Here is a 17,636-nt window from a genome sequence, read left to right on the forward strand (position 1 = left end):
CTTTATGTCCTTAATGTCCTTTTCTAGAAAGGTTAAAATAATTGTATTACAGGACAATTTTAAAGAAGAAGAATCAAGAGAGTAGCCCTTTCTGGAGGTCGGGGAGGAAGGGGGTCGAAATCCAAGCACTAGTGGCAGACGCAAACTGCAGAAAGGACACATCTTTCTCTGAGGCTGGAAGGAAGGAGTGGAGGGTGGATGCAGATTTATGAGTTGTTGGCATGCAGGCGGAGATTAGAAAAAGTTTTTCCTGGTAGCCTTGATCTTCTTGATGAAGAAGGCAGTTGTCTCTTGGGAGTGAGAAGATGGCTGACAGGGTAGAAACTTGAGGGAAGTGGAGATTGTTCACAGCAGCCTCTTTCCAGTCAATCTTCAAGCGCTGAAATGTGAAAGAAACTTATGTGTCTAACTCCATTTCCTTCTTTCCAAGTCATTGTGGAAAAAAACCAATTCTGAACCAGTTGCTGCAAACCTCTAAGGAGGTGCAACCAAGGTAAATTCTGAAAGACATAATGAGTCCACTCAGATTCAGAGTCATAGAACTTCATTGCTGGACCTCAGGGACCATCTAGTTCAACTATTTCATTTTATTTATGGATGAGGAGGCATCTCTCAAATTACAGAGCCCATTGATTATTGGATTAGATAATCCAAAGAGAAGTCATCTGACTCTTGTTTGTTTCCCCAGTGCACTATACACAGCTACCCAAGGTATTAGGCAAGAGGCAGAGGACACTATGTCAAAGTCTATGGCTCAGTTTCTCCATTTCATTCCATGCTTCCACTTCACTCCATAGCCTCAAAAGATACTTTTGAGGCTCAGAAGGAGAAGTTTAAAATCATAGATTTCTGTCTTAGTACACTCCCTTGCCTGTGTGGTCATAGGTTTATCATCGTTTTTTTATTTTGTTTTACACAAAATAATCATTAATAAAGTAGATGATGCTGGGGAAGAAAAAAAAATAAGGAACATGATCAGGTTTGTGAAGAGGGTATGAAGAAAAGTTCAGAATAAGAATAAAGCCGAACACTGCCTGTCAAATGGGTAATGTGACTTCCAGGAAATCTGAATGGGCTAATTCAGTGTTGTCTACAGTGGGGCCCCCCGAGAAGCTGCAGGCTTGGTGACCAAATAACATCTCTTTTTGCAGTTGGCATGGTAAGCAGCCTGCAAGTCCCAGCTTAAAAAGAACAAACAGCCATATTCCCATGCTTCATTGCAATTGTCACAGGAGAGGTTGGTAAATAAGGAAAAACTCCAACGATGAGTGAGCTGAGAAAGCCATATCCTTTTTCTACAGCAGGCAGTATTCTGCTTTGAAGAATGAGTAAGCTACTAACGCAACCCAGAAGCGGAGCTGGGAGGGCAAGAGAGATAAAGCAGTTGGATAGTGAAGGGAAAGAGGGGAATGAGAGGAGGCACTTTGTCTTTCTTTTCTTCAATTTAAACTTGTTTCTTAGTTTACCAGCCTTTACTAAGTGTCAAATGGAGATCAGATTGATCCATCTAATGCCACATGGAAGGTCTAACTTAGTCATTTTCCTAGAGACATGGAAGCTAACTTAATTGGGCCATGTACTGTCTTGTAGCAGGATCTGGTGTTAAGTCATACTTGCTTGAAGCCTGTTAAATGTTCGCAGTTATTACATATGAAAACCTGAAAAGTTGGCTAGGAACTAAGCAAACCACTTGAGATCATGTTTCTTTCTTAATTTCCTCCCTGTCATTTTCATGCAAGGGCCTTCTCAGATATCTAGAAACTTCATATTGTGACTAAGCAGGGTTTCAAGTATGGGTTTTAATGATTTGGTCCATTATTTCATTTTATTTCAGTAGTTTTTTGGGAACAGGTGGTTTTTGGTTACATGGACAAGTTATTTTGTTTTTGCATTTCATTATTTATTTAGATGTTTAAGCTCTTGCACTACATTTTTACAAGCTGGTAAACACTGACAAATTATTTCTCCCACTGTACTGTAACCACACATCCCCAGAGAGTATAAATATATGGTTGAACTAACGTTAATACACATCACCATTTTATCAATTATATAATAAAACAAATTATCAAGTATCCAAATATTAAGTTACACAGCTCAAAAGGCATATAAAATATTAGATGTCTGCTGAATTCATGAGCAGAAACCCACTTCTTTTTTTGCAAGCAAGGTTGGGAAGAGAAGGAAAGAAAATCACACTTTCAAACAAAAATAAGTTGGTAAACAACTTCTGATAAGTATGGAAAAAAATTGCAAGAATTTCAGGAAGTTTATGATTATAATAACAAAGCATCTCTACCTTTAAAAATATTTTACTAAATTAAAGAGCATATTCTACATGTTCTGCACAAGACAAAGGCAACATTTTGCTAAAAGTTATTAATAGCTCCCTCTCATTTTTTTTCTCAGGCCCTCCCTGTTAAGCTGTACCTCAGAGTGCAAACATTAAATTAACTGTAAGGCTTTTTTGTCTGAAGACATTAAAGACATGTGCTTTTGAACAATGTAGATTTTCAAAATGGAGGTGTTTTTTTTTGTTTTTTTTTTTTTTTTTTTTTTTAGACCAAATCTAACTCTGTTGCCCAGGCTGGAGTGCAGTGGCGCAATCTCGGCTCACTGCAAGCTCTGCCTCCTGGTTTCACATCATTCTCCTGCCTCAGCCTCCCGAGTAGCTGGGACTACAGGCGCCCGCCACCATCCCCGGCTAATTTTTTGTATTTTTAGTAGAGACGGGGTTTCACTGTGTTAGCCAGGATGGTCTCAATCTTCTGACCTCGTGATCCGCCCGCCTTGACCTCCCAAAGTGCTGGGATTATAGGCGTGAGCCACCGTGCCTGGCCTGGAGTTTTTTAATAAAAGCACAAAGTGAGATTTATAGAAACACATGAAATAATCATTGTAAGGCTTGGTTAAAAAAATATCAATGGCTAAGCAAACCTGATGTCTACTGGTATGAATATGGGAGACATAAACATAAAGTAAGCAGACAAATCACCATGTAGGCCCTACTTTCAATGTTTGAAATGATTGAAGGACTAAACCACATAAGGTCTAAAGTATTCATAGTTCCTGAGATTTTAGTTCTGTATGGTGCAAAAAATATACAAGTATAGTGCTAGGTATTTTGGCACCTAATATTCCTAAATTTCTTATGTATCAATAAGATTCTGGCATGGAAATAGATTTAAACAAGTCATAACTCAATACTACCTGATTTTGGGAAATGTCAATTGGTACGAATGACAAGCACATTTTATATGCTGACAGTAAGAATCTTCTGCCAGGTGTCCAAACAGGTTGACTGTAACCCAAACACAGAGGTTGCCAAATCTGTCTAGCTTGTGGCCTGGTAAAACTGCCTGTCAATACTCCTATGGAAGTTTCATTAGACTACTCGCTAAGCCAACATGTTGGCTAATGTGTGTAACAAATTAGGTCCTATCTCAAGTTCCACTTCCAAGAGCATTAGGCACCCCGGTTTTATTGAATGCAACAGTTGTTTATATGACCACTGGAATCTTTGAAGCGCAGATGCATTTTAGGATGATACTTCTCCAAATACAAAAGTTGCTTGCCTTTAAAAGCTCCACGCTACTTTTTTCCTATGAATTGTATTGGATCTTCATGTTTCATTCCACCTTTAATTAATGCTAGGGCAACAAGTACTGGAGCTCTCCCAAGGCCTGCAATGCAATGAACAGCAATACAACAACCAGGTTCTTCATGAAACTTAGTTTTTATGAAATTTAACCTATCAGCAACTATCTGGTTGGATGGTGATGCACCATCACCAAATGGCCAATCGAGAACATAGGTACCTTCTTTCTCCACAAGAATAGTGTCATAAGTTGCTTCACATACTCTTAAGATTGTGGTAACTCCATACTTCTTAAGTTCCTCTATAAATTTATTTAAGGTCACATTGTTTGGATTGTGTGCAATAGGAAATCTCATGTTCTTGTATGTGACTTCCACAGGAGCTGGGTGGTTCATTCGAGCTGTGTTAATTTAGCTAAAGAAGACTCAATAGGATTATGAAATAATTAAAAAATTGAATACAGAAATGATGCAAAGAAACTGAAGTCTACTTCAATATATTCCACTTGAAATTCTCAGTGCTTTGAGTGTGAAGTTGTAAGTAATGATAAATGAAATGAACCTCCTAACAGGAAGCAGCAATTCTTCAATCCAGTAATACTGAGGCAACAAACAGAAAAGAAGTGCACTGAGATTTACCCCATCCGGGTCAGAACTCTTGTAAAATGCTCTGCAGATTTCAATTCAACACTTCTGTGTCCAGGATAACCACTCCTATAGGGGCTTCTTGGTGGAGTAGTAATTAATTTCTACAGTTCACTAGTCTGCATAGAGATCGCACTGTGCCTGGCAGTAATCTCCACTGCCCTTCAGAAACTCCATAAATGTGTGACCAAGAACACCGCAGAACTGAGGAATGTATTCACTCCCTGAAGATTATGGCCTAATCGTACAGTTGGTCTCAAGGCAGCAGTGACACAGGGGGTGGTGGGGGCTACAGGGCAGGAGGCAGCGGTTGTCATGGCAGAGTGGTGGTGGTGGCAATGCAGCAGACAAGTTCTTTAGTGGTGATTTCTGAGATTTTGATGCACCCATCACACGAGCAGTGTACACTGTACCCAATGTGTAGTTTTTTAATTCTCACCCCCCCAAGTCCCCAAAGTCCATTATATCATTATATCATTTTTATGTCTTTGTGTCCTCATAGCTTAGCTATGATATTTAGTTTTTGATTCCTGAGTTACTTCACTTAGAATAATGGTCTCTAACTCCACCTAGGTTGCTGTGAATGCCGTTATTTCATTCCTTTATATGGCTGAGTAGTATTCCATGGTATATACATATATATTTCACATTTTCTTTATCCGCTCATTGGCTGATCAGCATTTAGGCTGGTTCCATATTTTTGCAGTTGCAAATTGTGCTGCTACAAACAACTGTGTGCAAGTGTCTTTTTCATATAATGACTTCCCTTTTTTGGGTAGGTACCCAGTAGTGGGATTGTTGGATTGGGTCCATTTTTTGAGTAAACTATGGCATATGGAGAAGGAGTCCAAGTAAATTCCATAGGAAATTGAAAAAGTGCTCCTTCTTAGGGAATCAGGACATCTTATTGGTTGAAATGACTTGTCTGAAAATCTAAGCTGACCTAAACTGTGCTCAGTAAAGGAAGGTTGAGGCCTGTAACTATTGGTTTTGGAGCTGTGAGAGTGATGTTTGGAGCAGCTAGATGACATACTAAGTGTGAAAGCTGGAATTTGAGGAATGTAGTTAAGTTGCATCATGAAAGACTATTCCCAGGATGTTTCTGACCCCAGTAAGTACTGATTAGTGTGGCCTCTTAGCCTTAGCTTTTCCATTTTCGAATGTTGGATATTTTGATATTAAGCTAAACCTTGAACTTGGCCACTATAGATTGAATTTTATGACCTCCAGGCATAGTTCATATTCTGAGTCCCATTTTGTCAAAACAGTTTTCCCAGATGTGCCACCTAAGCCTTCAGGGGTCATCAGATCTATGTCTTATTTTCAGAGATGGGCCACCATTGACCCAATGCTTCTTAGTTACCATACCAAAATGCTCAAAGAGACTTAATTGCATTTCAGTCAACCACTCAGATGAACTGAGAAATAAGAAAAGATGTTAGTCTTGTTTGGTTCATATTAGTTGATATTTTAATTAATGAGTTTTGCCAGTTTATTTCTCTATAGTGTTGTAAAGGACGACATGAGAAAAATTGTACTATGTACATTAGCTCATTTGTTCATCCATTCAAACAATTTTGTAAACACAGATGATGGGGGGTGCGCCCAAGATGGCTGAATAGGAACAGCTCCAGCCTCCAGCTCCCAGCATGAGTGACACAGAAGACATGTGATTTCTGCATTTTCAACTGAGGTACCAGGTTCATCTCACTGGGGCATGTCAGACAGTCGGTGCTGGTCCGCGGGTGCAGCCTGACCAGTGAGAGCTGAAGCATGGCGAGGCATCGCCTCACCTGGGAAGTGCAAGGGGGAAGGGAATTACTTTTCCTAGCCAAAGGAAATTGAGACTCACAACACCTGGAAAATCGGGTAACGCCCACCCTAATACTGTGCTTTACCAAGGGTCTTAGCAAATGGCACACCAGGTGATTATATCCCACACCTGGCACAGAGGGTCCTACCCCCACGGAGCCTCCCTCATTTCCAGCACAGCAGTCTGAGATCTAACTGTAAAGTGGCAGTGAGGCTGGGGGAGGGGCGCCCATCATTGCTGAGGCTTAAGTAGGTAAACAAAGCCACCTGGAAGCTCGAATTGGGTGGAGCCCACCTCAGCTCAAGGATGCCTGCCTGCCTCTGTAGACTCCACCTCTGGGGACAGGGCATAGCTAAACAAAAAACAGCAGAAACCTCTGCAGATGTAAATGTCCCTGTCTGACAGCTTTGAAGAGAGCAGTGGTTCTCCCAGCATGGAGGTTGAGATCTGAGAACGGACAGTCTGCCTGCTCAAGTGGGTCCCTGACCCCTGAGTAGCCTAACTGGGAGACATCCCCCACTAGGTGGAGACCAACACCTCACACCTCACACGGCTGGGTACACCCCTGAGACGAAGCTTCCAGAGCAAGAGTCAGACAGCAACACTCGCTGTTCAGCAATATTCTGTCTTCTGCAGCCTCCGCTGCTGATAGCCAGGCAAACAGGGTCTGGAGTGGACCTCAAGCAAACTCCAACAGACCTGCAGCTGAGGGTCCTGACTTAGAAGGAAAACTAACAAACAGAAAGGACACCCACAACAAAACCCATCAGTATGTCACCATCATCAAAGACCAAAGGCAGATAAAACCACAAAGATGGGGAAAAAGCAGTGCAGATAAACTGGAAATTCAAAAAATCAGAGCTCATTTCCCCCTCCAAAGGAACACAGCTCATTGCCAGCAATGGAACAAAGCTGGACGGAGAACGACTTTGACGAGTTGAGAGAAGAAACCTTCAGTTGATCAAACTTCTCAGAGCTAAAGGAGGAACTACATAACCAGCACAAAGAAACTAAAAACCTTGAAAAAAGAATGGATGAATGGATAACTATAATAATCAATGAGAGAAGACCTTAAAAGAACTGATAGAAGTGAAAACCATGACACGAGAACTACGTGACAAATGCACAAGCTTCAGTAACCAACTCGATCAACTGGAAGAAAGAGTATCAGTGACTGAAGATGAAATGAATGAAATGAATAGAGAAGAGAAGTGTAGAGAAAAAAGAGTAAAAAGAAATGAACAAAGCCTCCAAGAAATATGGGATTATGTGAAAAGACCAAATCTACATCTGATTGGTGTGCCTGAAAGTGACGGGGAAAATGGAACCAGCTTGGAAAACACTCTGCAGGATATCATCCAGGAGAACTTCTCTAACCTAGTAAGGCAGGCCAACATTCAAATTCAGGAAATACAGAGAATACCACAAAGATAATCTTCTAGAAGAGTAACTCCAAGACACATAATTGTCAGATTCACCAAAGTTGAAATGAAGGAAAAAATGTTAAGGGCAGTCAGAGAGAAAGGTCGGGTTACCCACAATGGGAAGCCCATCAGGTAACAGCAGATCTCTCAGCAGAAACTCTACAAGCCAGAAGAGAGTAGGGGCCAATATTCAACATTCTCAAAGAAAAGAATTTTCAACCCAGAATTTCATATCCAGCCAAACTAAGTTTCACAAGTGAAGGAGAAATAAAATCCTTTACAGACAAGCAAATGCTTAGAGATTTTGTCACCACCAGGCCTGCCCTACAAGAGATCATGAAGGAAACACTAAACATAGAAAGGAACAACTGGTACCAGCCATTGCAAAAACATGCCAATATGTAAAGTCCATCGATGCTAGGAAGAAACTGCATCAACTAATGAGCAAAATAACCAGCTAATATCATAACGACAGGATCAAGTTCACACATAACAATATTAACCTTAAATGTAAATGGACTAAATGGTCCAATTAAAAGACACAGACTGGCAAATTGGATAAAGAGTCAAGACCGATCAGTTTGCTGTATTCAGGAGACCCATCTCACATGCAGAGACACACGTAGGCTCAAAATAAAGGGATGGAGGAAGATCTACCAAGCAAATGGAAAACAAACAAAAAAAAAAGCAGGGGCTGCAATCCTAGTCTCTGATAAAACAGACTTTGAACCATCAAAGATCAAAAGAGACAAAGAAGGCCATTACATAATGGTAAAGGGATCAATTCATCAGGAAGAGCTAACTATCCTAAATATATATGCACCCAATACAGGAGCACCCAAATTCATAAAGCAAGTCCTTAGAGACTTACAAAGAGACTTAGACTCCCATACAGTAATAATGGGAGACTTCAACACTCCACTGTCAACATTAGACAGATCAATGAGACAGAAAGTTAACAAGGATATCCAGGAATTGAACTCATCTCTGCACCAAGCGGACCTAATAGACATCTATAGAACTCTCCACCCCAAATCAACAGAATATACATTCTTCTCAGCACCACATCACACTTATTCCAAAATTGACCACATAATTGGAAGTAAAGCACTCCTTAGCAAATGTAAAAGAACAGAAATTATAACAAACTGTCTCTCAGACCACAGTGCAATCAAACTAGAACTCAGGACTAAGAAACTCAATCAAAACCGCTCAACTACATGGAAACTGAACAACCTGCTCCTGAATGACTACTGGGTACATAACGAAATGAAGGCAGAAATAAAGATGTTCTTTGAAACCAATGAGAACAAAGATACAACATACCAGAATCTCTGGGACACATTTAAAGCAGTGTGTAGAGGGAAATTTATAGCACTAAATGCCCACAAGAGAAAGCTGGAAAGATCTAAAATTGACACTCTAACATCACAATTAAAAGAACTGGAGAAGCAAGAGCAAACACATTCAAAAGCTAGCAGAAGGCAAGAAATAACTAAGATCAGAGCAGAACTGAAGGAGATAGAGACACAAAAAACCCTCCAAAAAATCAATGAATCCAGGAGTTGGTTTTTTGAAAAAATCAACAAAATTGACAGACTGCTAGCAAGACTAATAAAGAAGAAAAGAGAGAAGAATCAAATAGATGCAATAAAAAATGATAAAGGGGATGTCACCACCGACCCCACAGAAATACAAACTGCCATCAGAGAATACTATAAACACCTCTATGCAAATCAACTAGAAAATCTAGAAGAAATGGATAATTTCCTGGGTACTTACACTCTTCCAAGACTAAACCAGGAAGAAGTTGAATCCCTGAATAGACCAATAGCAGGCTCTGAAATTGAGGCAATAATTAATAGCCTACCAACTGAAAAAAGTCCAGGACCAGATGGATTTACAGCTGAATTCTACCAGAGGTACAAGGAGGAGCTGGTACCATTCCTTCTGAAACTATTCCAATCAATAGAAAAAGAGGGAATCCTCCCTAACTCATTTTATGAGGCCAACATCATCCTGATACCAAAGCCTGGCAAAGACACAACAAAAAAAGAAAATTTTAGACCAATATCCCTGATGAACATCGATGCAAAAATCCTCAATAAAATACCGGCAAACCGGATTCAGCAGCACATCAAAAAGCTTATCCACCATGATCAAGTGGGCTTCATCCCTGGGATGCAAGGCTGGTTCAACATTCGCAAATCAATAAACGTAATCCAGCATATAAACAGAACCAAAGACAAGAACCACATGATTATCTCAATAGATGCAGAAAAGGCTTTTGACAAAATTCAACAGCCCTTCATGCTAAAAATGCTCAATAAATTCGGTATTGATGGAACGTACCTCAAAATAAAAAGAGCTATTTATGACAAACCCACAGCCAATATCGTACTGAATGGGCAAAAACTGGAAAAAATCCCTTTGAAAACTGGCACAAGACAGGGATGCCTTCTCTCACCACTCCTATTCAACATAGTGTTGGAAGTTCTGGCTAGGGCAATCAGGCAAGAGAAAGAAATCAAGGGTATCCAGTTAGGAAAAGAAGAAGTCAAATTGTCCCTGTTTGTAGATGACATGATTGTATATTTAGAAAACCCCATCATCTCAGCCCGAAATCTCCTTAAGCTGAGAAGCAACTTCAGCAAAGTCTCAGGATACAAAATTAATGTGCAAAAATCACAAGCATTCTTATACACCAGTAACAGACAAACAGAGAGCCAAATCATGAATGAACTTCCATTCACAATTGCTTCAAAGAGAATAAAGTACCTAGGAATCCAACTTACAAGGGATGTAAAGGACCTCTTCAAGGAGAACTACAAACCACTGCTCAGTGAAATCAAATAGGACACTAACAAATGGAAGAACATACCATGCTCATGGATAGGAAGAATCAATATCGTGAAAATGGCCATACTGCCCAAGGTTATTTATAGATTCAATGCCATCCCCATCAAGCTACCAATGAGTTTCTTCACAGAATTGGAAAAAACGGCTTTAAATTTCATATGGAACCAAAAAAGAGCCCGCATTGCCAAGACAATCCTAAGTCAAAAGAACAAAGCTGGAGGCATCATGCTACCTGACTTCAAACTATACTACAAGGCTACAGTAACCAAAACAGCATGGTACTGGTACCAAAACAGAGCTATAGACCAATGGAACAGAACAGAGTCCTCAGAAATAATACCACACATCTACAGCCATCTGATCTTTGACAAACCTGAGAGAAACAAGAAATGGGGAAAGGATTCCCTATTTAATAAATGGTGCTGGGAAAATTGGCTAGCCATAAGTAGAAAGCTGAAACTTGATCCTTTCCTTACTCCTTATGTTGGGGTTTTAGAGACAAGAGAGGCCTCTTCCAAATTGGCCGCCGATAGGATAGCCATATAATTTTTCATCCAGATTGGGACACCACTGAGAGTGAAAGGGGGTATGGTTACTAATTATGGCACGATAAGAGAAACAAACTGGTATCAGGTGAACCAGGACGTACTTCACACATCAGGGAATGGCTCAGGGAGGAAGTTGCATTTAAACTGAACCTTGCAGTAAATTTAAACCAGAATCACAAATCCTTTCTCAAATATAATATCCCATTAGTACTGTCTTTCACATGTGTGCCTTGGAGCTGCCTTAGAGTTAAACAGATTGAAGTTAAATTATTTCAGTAAATCAGTAGCCAATCTATTTTAAAAAGAAATCTGAAACCAACTTATATCTACATATGCTGTAAAAAGACTACTATATGGCAAGGTGTTCTCTATGTCAGAGAAAGTGCATAAGTTTTAACTGAGGTGCCAATTTTGACTGAATAAAGTTAGATTCCTGAAGCATGGTACTGAGAAGGATTCTGAGACTGTAACCTGATTCAGTTGGAAAGAATGCTGTGTTTGATTAACAATATCTACTATGGATACAGAAAGTTGAATTAGTGCTGCTCATTTGCTTTCTTTCATAAAAGCGTTTATATATAATTCAGCAGGTAATTTTTGAAAGTAAGTATACACTGTTCAGCTTACCACTTTCAATTATTAAATCTCTGAACAAGAGTAAAAATAATAAAATTAAATTGAATTTTATAACTGTTCTTAGTGCTAGATGACCTGTTCTATGGGTCGTTCAATAATCTGTCATTTTTCTTTTTCATATACTTTTGAATGTACTTAAATATATCAAGTAATATGGTCATCCATTAAGATGTCAATAACATGTTCATGATACTACAATAGTGCTACAGGAAATTGAGTAAAGGGACCTGCAGTGACTTACTTAAAGTAACTCAGTAAACTCATGATGAAACAATACGTTGATTTTGATGCCTTATCTTAGGGAAGGTAGTATGGTGTATTGAAGAAACCACTGGATTGGGAGGTAGATGTCTTAGTCCATTTATGCTGCTATGACAAACTATCATAATATAGGTGGCTTATAAGCCACAGACATTTATTTGTCATAGTTCTAGAAGCTGAGAAGTCCAAGACCAAGGCACTAGCAAATTCAGTGTCTGGTGAGCATCAGCTTTCTGGCTCACAGATGGCACCTTCTTGCCATGTTCTCACATGGTGGAATGGTGTGAGGGGTCTCTCTTGGTCATCTTTTATTAAAGCACTAATTTTATTCATGAAGGTTGTGCCTTCATGATCTAATCACCTTCCAAAGTCTCCACCTCCTAATGACCATCACCTTGGGCATTAGGATTTTAACATACAAATTTTTTTTTTCAGAGATAGGGGAGAAACACAAATATTTAGACCATAGATACTTTGGATTTCTTGTCCAGCTTTGCTATTAGTTATATTGATGCTGTTTAGGCCACCTACTTCTTAAAGTCACAGTTGTTTAATCTGCAAAAAATGAAAATGGATTTCTGATATTCCTTTTTCAAATTGATAGTCTAGACATTTCAAATCACACTTCTTCTATAATTATATACTTTCTCAATGAAGAACTAATAGTAAATAATTTAGCCTTTGCAGACCTTACAATTTCTGTCACAACTACTTCATATTATTGTTGTAGTATGAAAGCAGTTGCAGACAATATGTAAATAAATGAGTATGACTGTGTTCTAATAAAACATTTACAAAAATAGTTTCTTGCCTTAGAGCTTTAGTTTCCCAACCCCTATGTTAATCTGTCTTACCAGATAATAGTTATCTATTGCTGAATAATGAAAAATTATAGCTTAAAACAACAAATCTTTATTATCTCACAGTTCCTGAGGATCAGAAATCTGAGAGTGGCTTAGCTGAGTACAAAAAGTAATTCAAAATTTATGTACGTTGTCTCAAGATAAACATTACTTGATTTCCCCTTTTCCATATTTTCCTTATAAAGGTATAATAATATTTTTATGGACTTCATACTAAAGGTACATTCTGACTTCAGGTATAGAGATGCCAGAGATACCAGCAAAGAGGTTAAAGTTTCCACAGAGAGGGATCAAGAGAGAGGAAGGTAGCTGGGCAAAAGAGTGGCTTCTAAGTGAGAGAAGACAGCAGGAGTAGAAAACCCCAGGCCAGAAGGAGTTATTGAAAGACTAAAAGGAAGCATAGCTAATATATTCATAACAGGTAAGAAAGTTGCTTCATGAATATGTTAATAACTTAATCTGTTCTTCTGAGGTTGAGGACATCTGATAATCATTGATCTAAAAGCTACTTGGGGTCTTCTGAGATGTTCCCAGACTAAGTCATTGTGTTACTTTTTTAATCCAACAAGCATTTGTTGTAATGAAAGATGACAAGCCCAAAATCAGGAAGGATGTAATGTACTCATCAAGAAACTCAGATTTGGCCTTGGGCACAGTGATAGACAAACGGGGGACATCCTACCTACCAGCCAAAGCTGTTGTTCTCACCATCAGCCCCCTTGGCACCCTGGTTCCCTAACCCAGTTGGAATGACTGACACCTCTAGTAGCTTCTATCCAAACTTTCCCATGAGACCTCACTCTTCCAAGTAATTTAGCACACCAGGCCTTATTTAAGAAACAATCTGAAACAAAAAGAGAAAGAATGCAATGGCAGTTGTTTTTGACAAAGCCAATTTCTTTGAAGTAAAGATTGAAATTTCATTCAAAACCAGAAATGACCAGTTGATGGCAACATTTTTTTTTTTTTTTTTTTTTTTTTTTTTTTTTTTGCATAAGCAACTACTGTGAGGAACCTGCTCTGAGAGTGAGGAGTTGATCAGGTTCAATGGCCTATTGTAGTAACTGCCTCTAGTGAACACACCACTCACAAATGCCAGGAAACATTGGTCTTTCTTTAAAAAAATAACAATTAAGAACACTGTGAATGAATTATGGAGTGTCTTTGGCCAGAGTTTTTATTAATATTTATTATCATTTAACAGCACCTGTATGGTGTTCTCATTAATCAATTATACTTAAATTTAAAATATTTCACAGTTTTCTTTTAACTTAACACCTATCGAGGGTGGTAGAGTTAGGATTTAGAACACATGCAGGAGGAAGTTCTCATGGTGTTCTCTGCCCAGAACGCTGAGAATTAGAACTGAATTGAGAGTTGTTGCTTGCAGAGATCATGAAAGATCGACTATCTGTAGTTCCTCTCTCCATTTCATAGTGCTTCTGAGACACTGGGGTGATTTCAGGCAGCATTTACACTGAGTTCCCTGAGGGAACAGAAGTGTACCAGTTTATCTTTGTACTGCCAGAAATGAAAGAAATGATATGAGTACTGATTTTTGTGTCAAGCGCTGAGATAAATATTTTACATTTATTTCATCATTTCATTTCTATACTGAGAAATTCGTTTTATCTTCATATGATGGATGAAACAACCTGAACCTCTCACAGTTTGCTAGGATAATATGGCATACAGAGCATGGTAGGTACTCAACAAATTTGTGCTGTATAAATTTGTTGAAGGTACAAATATAAAAACTGTGATCTAAGAAGGTCAAAAGTGATCTCTCAAGATCTAATGGGCCTTAGAATGATCAGCTTAGACCATCAACTGTCCCCAGAGGTCACTTACCAGCTGGTTTTCCTCTTGTTTGAGATCAAGGTATCTTGAAGTAAATGCCATTTCTAACTTCATAATGGTAAGCCATAGGAATGCAAAGCTCTTTCTGTGGTTAGGGTGTTGACTTTGAGCACAGCTGATGTATAGAGAGTTGGTAAAACATTATGTGCTTAGTACAACATAGTGGGACTTCCAAAATCATGCTGCTCTAATTAACTCCAGTTTTGCCTATTTAAGTCCAAGAGAAATAAAAATGGGATAAAATGGTGTCTTAGTCCATTTGGGCTGCTACAACAAAATACGTTAGACTGAGTAATTTATAAACAATAGAAATTTATAATTTACAGTACTAAAGGCTGAGAATTTCAAGATCAAAGTGTCAGCTAATTCAGTGTCTGGTGAGGACCTTTTCCTCAAAGACAGTACCTCTCTCTTCATATGGAGAAAGGAGAAAGGCAATCCTTTGAGCCTCTTTTATAAGGGCACTAATCTCATTCATAAGAGTGGTACCCTCATGACAATCACTTCTCAAAAGCCCTACCTTTTTGAACTATCACATTGGGAATTAGATTTCAACACAGGAATTTTGGAAAGACACGTTCAGACCATAGCAAATGGTAAGAGAAGTCACCGACTAACAGCTCAATATATTTTGTTCCATTTATTATTATTATAATCATTCTACAGCTGCCCCCAAGAACTTCCATTTTCATTCCCACTCTCTGGCCTAATGATTTTCCCTTTCTCATTCTGCTCTGAACAAAGTCCTTTTGGTCGGGTAAGTCAATGTATCTTTAATTCAGAGAGGTGAACTCTTCCGTGTGTTTCTGATAATTTACTGTTGCCACATGGCTCATTGGGAAGTAAAGAGTTTCTGAAAGTCAGGAGGGCATTGAAATGAATAGTGCAAACTTTAGCAATGCCAGGAAGCATTAAAGCCAAACTCATTATAATAGAGGCATAAAAACAACTAGTCCTCCTTTCACCTGGGACTGTCCCTAGTAAAGACATCCCTCCTGGAACAGCTGCATTTTCTTTCTTTCTTTCCTTTCTTTTCCTTTCCTTCCTTTTCTTCCTTTCCTTCCTTTCCTTTCCTTCCTTTCTTTCTTTGCTCCTTTCCTTCCCTTTTCTTTTCTTTCTTTTTCTTTCTTTTCTTTCTTTCTTTCTTTCTTTCTTTCTTTCTTTCTTTCTTTCTTTCTTTCTTTCTTTCTTTCTTTCTTCTCTCTCTCTCTCTCTCTCTCTCTCTCTCTCCTCTTTCTCTCTCTCTCTCTGTCTCTCTCTCTCTCCCTCTCTCTCTCTCTCTCTCTCTCTCCTCTTTCTTTCTACAAGGTCTTACTTTGTCACCCAGGCTGGAGTACAGTGGTATGAACACAGCTTGCTACAGCCTCTACCTCCCAGGATCAAGTGATCCTCCTACCTCAGCCCCCCAAGTAGCTGGGGCTACAGGTGCATGCCACCATGTCCAGCTAATCTTTCTAATTTTTTGTAGAGTTGGGATTTTGCCATGCTGTCTGGGCTAAAGCTGAATTTCCTACAGGGAACAGATGAGATAGCTGTCCTGGCACTCAGGTGAATAAAATAAAATAAACAGAATTCTTGGGAGACTTCGTAAGGGACCAGGTTTTTGTTTGATTCAATGTAAATACATTCACCAATACTTCACTGAGCATCACCTATGCTCCTTCCTATATGTTATGTCCTTAAATACACCCATTAAAATTGCTGCACATCTGGGCAGATGCTCTGCCTGTTTCTAGCACCTACCTGAGGAAATAGTGTGGATGACTGAAGTAGTACTACAGGGGTTCAGAGTTCCTTGAAAACTAAGCCTTATAAATCATGAGAGTGAGTGAACACTAATTCCCAAATAGCAGAATGCATTACATTGTTTCAGGTCAGTAATAGCATCATTTTTTTAGTGATCAGAATACATTAAATGCATGCCAATTTTGTCACCATTTTTGTTAGCAAGATACTTAAGATCTTCATTTTCCTCTTGTCTATCATTCTACTCTCATCTCTCATCATTGCCTAAATTCTCATTATTTTTCCAAACACATCAGGCTTCTTCCCATTTTTGTTTTTTTGAAGAAGTCATTCCTTCCTGCTGGAATACTGTTTTTCTATTCTATTTGATAAACTGATTAAGACTCAGCTTAAGTATTCCTTCCACTTCTATCCCCATCCCAGTCCTACCTCTATGCTTTCAATATCATATTTATTTATATTGTTGTAATGATTTTAGAATGTTTGGGAGCAAAGTCTACTGGGACTATTCAGGAGAAAGGTGAAGAGAAAGAGAACTTGTCAGGGCTGGGACAGAGCAACTTAACCAGGTTGCAGGACAGATCCCCAGGAGGGCAGGCAGGAGAGTATTCAGTGGATATATAAGTGGGTGGACAACAGCAATAAGCAGCCAAGGACACTGTGACCAACAGGCACTGAGCCTTCCGGAGTTCCTCCACACAGGGAAGATATCTGGGATCTACATTGCGGGCGATTATTCAGATCAAAGTTCTGTTGTCTGTAGGCAATCCAGCTGTCAGAAGGAGTTTAAGGCCAGTGCTGGGTAAGGAAATTGGCCAGTAGACTTGGTCAATACCACAGGAGTAAGAAAGCCAGGGCTCACTCTGACCCGTTGGACACTGAGTCTGACAGCATCATCAATTCCACCCTGCTGAAAAAACTCCTGTTCAGATAGTTAACTTAGAAGCTGAAGAGGGAGAGAAGACAGGAGGAGAGTGTCAGAGTCTCCAGCTAGAAGGAGTGAGGAAGGCAGAGAAGTACTGTCATTTTGGCAATTTGGAAAGGTGCTACTTTCCTAGCACTAGAACACACACCCTTCCAGATTAGACCTCATGTCTCATTCGTCTGTGTCTGCCTCGTGCCTAATACTCTGCCTGACATGTAACAGTCTTTCTATAAATGTTAAAGTGAAGCAACATATCAGTAAATACACAAATATTCCTCAGCCTCTATAAAACACACTCTCTGTTGCACTATCTACCATCAGTTGAATAGAAACACTCAACTAATATGTTGGTGACGCAATACATAATTATCTGATTATAATTCCCATTCTTAATTTCTCATCCCACTGTCTTCCCATACTGAAAAGTATAGTACGTCAAATTTATTTCAAAAATAGGGT

The 17,636-nt window shown here is 39.2% G+C and overlaps 1 protein-coding gene and 1 pseudogene across 2 annotated transcripts in view; one reads left to right on the forward strand and one right to left on the reverse strand.

Moving 5' to 3' along the window:
- Positions 1 to 17,636, forward strand: part of PAPPA2 (pappalysin 2) — a 394,482-nt gene that overhangs the window by 152,719 nt on the left and 224,127 nt on the right. The gene's annotated exons all lie outside the window — the stretch shown is intronic.
- Positions 3,481 to 3,993, reverse strand: LOC104665536 (annotated as a pseudogene).

The sequence above is a fragment of the Rhinopithecus roxellana genome, chromosome 8 (genome assembly GCF_007565055.1).
Source record: "Rhinopithecus roxellana isolate Shanxi Qingling chromosome 8, ASM756505v1, whole genome shotgun sequence".
In the NCBI taxonomy this organism is placed as follows: Eukaryota; Metazoa; Chordata; class Mammalia; order Primates; family Cercopithecidae; genus Rhinopithecus; species Rhinopithecus roxellana.